This window comes from Penaeus japonicus, unplaced genomic scaffold (genome assembly GCF_977035675.1).
Source record: "Penaeus japonicus unplaced genomic scaffold, GWHDUDI00000001_assembly GWHDUDI00000023, whole genome shotgun sequence".
NCBI classification, from domain to species: domain Eukaryota; kingdom Metazoa; phylum Arthropoda; class Malacostraca; order Decapoda; family Penaeidae; genus Penaeus; species Penaeus japonicus.
Genome location: NW_028234425.1, coordinates 14483819 through 14486318, shown reverse-complemented (window position 1 = coordinate 14486318; position 2500 = coordinate 14483819).

Below are 2500 nucleotides of genomic sequence, written 5' to 3'. Positions count from 1 at the left end.
TATTTACAAAAGGATCCTGAGGTACCTTAGGCTTTCTACCAAAGACTAGCTGAAAGGGTATAGTCCTGTAGTCGAATGTGGTGTAGCACTGTAATGGGCAAAAAAACAGATCCATGTTCCGGTAATTTCATCTTTGCATGTTCATCTAATACTAGTAGTAATCCATGTGATCACATCTTTTGCAATATCCATTTCCTTGTGGGTGATATTCTGTCGTTCTAATCTTTTTCACTCCATAACTATTACATAATTGTTTGAATATGAACTAAGGAAATCTATCTCTTGATCTGATACTAATCTATCCGAGGCTCCAAATTTATCGAATACTTTTTCCTTTAAAATCTTTGCTACTGTTCTTGCCTTTTGGTCTTTAATTGGGAAAGCAAACGAATAACGACTGAATATATCTGTGACGGTTAATACATTCTCTTTTTCCATTTTCATTTTAAACGGTGAAGTCAATGGATATTTTTTTCCCAAGATTTACTTGTGTCTAACCTACCCATCAGTGACTGTGGCTTTGCAATTCGTCTATGGCTACAGTACGCCTTTCACATCCAGCTCGTACTCTCCTACCGTCGTTGACATTCCTGGCCAATAGCCTCGACTTCAAGCTAGACTAAGGGTCTGATTCCTACTTTGATGACAACTTCTAATGAAATGACTAGTATTGGTGGTAATACTAGTTTAATATTCCATAAATTTATTCCAATCTTCGTCTTACGCCAAATAACATCACTCTGTACAACTAAACTCCCTTTTACTCTATGCAATTTGCGAAAATCTTCATCTTCTAACCAATCTTCCTTCTCCTTTTTTGACATTCTATTCACCAAGAGCTGGTAAATACCTTTAAAGCATTTCATCTCATCCTGCGCATCTTTTAATTCCGCTTCCGTTCAAATCTCTCTCACATTTGATTCTTTGGTTAGTGCCATTGCCTCATATTCTTCATCTGTGTCACTTTCCACCTCCTGCGTCAACCTGCTTGGTTCATCAGCCACTACGCTATTTCTACCAGGCTTGTACTTTATATTAAAATAAATTTGTTGCAAATTGTTACCACACTGATTTTCACTGGCGCCGAGCTTCGACGTCTCTAACTGACCCAAAGGACTATTATCTGTGTATATTACAGATTTCCTTCCCTTGGCATTTCAATGCTAATTCTAACTTTCTTGAACTATAATTTGACATATTTCTTTCTGAATTTATTGAACCTCAGCTGGTATAACAAACCAGCTTCTGTGATAAAACAGCTCCCCTCCTCCCCACCCTCTGCCTGTCCTTTCCACCCGGGCCTCTCCCACCCCCTGGCCTCGCCCTCCCTTTGGCCTGGGCCCTCCACCCGGGCCGCCCTCACCCCCGGGCTCGCCCCCTTCCCCCCTCGGCCCTAACCTCCCCCCCCTCACACCCTGCCGCCCTCACACCGGGCCTCGCCCTCACACCCCCTGGCCCCTCCTACACCCCTGCCCTAAAACTCCCTTCCCCTAATTTCGGGCCCTCGCTCCTAACCCCCTTTTGCCTCGCTCCTCCCCTTTCTGGCCTCGCCTAACCCCTGGGCCTCCCCTACACCTCGGCCTCCCTCAACCCGGGCCTCCCCTCACCCCTCGGCCCTCCCCTCAAAACCTTCCTTTTCCCCCCCTCGGCCCCCCTCACACTTCGGCCTCGCTCCTACACCCCGGCCTCGCTCCTCACACCTTGGGCCCTCGCTCCTAAAAACCCTGGCTCGCTCCTCACCCCGGGCTCGCTCCTCACACCTCGGGCCCTCGCTCCTCACACCTCTGGCCTCCCCTACCCCTCGGCCTCGCCCCTACCCCTCGGCCCTCGCTCCTACCCTCGGCCCCCCCTCACCCCCCCTGGCCTCGCTCCTACACCCCGGCCTGGGTCCTTTACACCCCTGGCCTCGCTCCCCCAAAACCCTCTGGCTCGCTCCTCACACCTCTCCTGCCTCACCCCCTCTCCCTCGTCCTACCCCCCTTGGCCTCGCCCCTTTTACCCCTCTGGCCTCCCTCACCCCTCGGCCTCGCCCCTCCCACCTCCCCCGCCCTACACCCTGGCCCCCTCCCACACCCTGGCCTCCTCCTCAACCCCGGGCTCGTCCTCCCCCCTCTGGCCTCCTTCCACCTCTGGCCTCCTCCTCCACTCTGGCTCGCCCCTCACCCTCGGGCCCGTCCTCACACTCTGGCCCCCCTCACACCTCGGCCCTCCTCCTCACACCCGGCCTCCCCTCACACCTCGCCTCGTCCCCCCCTCTTGGCCCTCGCTCCTCCACCTGTCGCTTACACCTTGCCTCGCTCCCCCCCCCTTTGGCCCGGCCCTACACCTCGGGCCCTCGCTCCTCACACCGCTGGCCTCGCGCCTCACACCTCTGGCCCGCTCTCACACCGTTGGCATCCGCGCCTCACACCCTCTGGCCTCGCTCTCCACACGCTAGGCCTCGCTCACTCACACCTCTGGCTCCGTCCTCCACCTCTGGTCTCGCTCCTCACACCGCTGG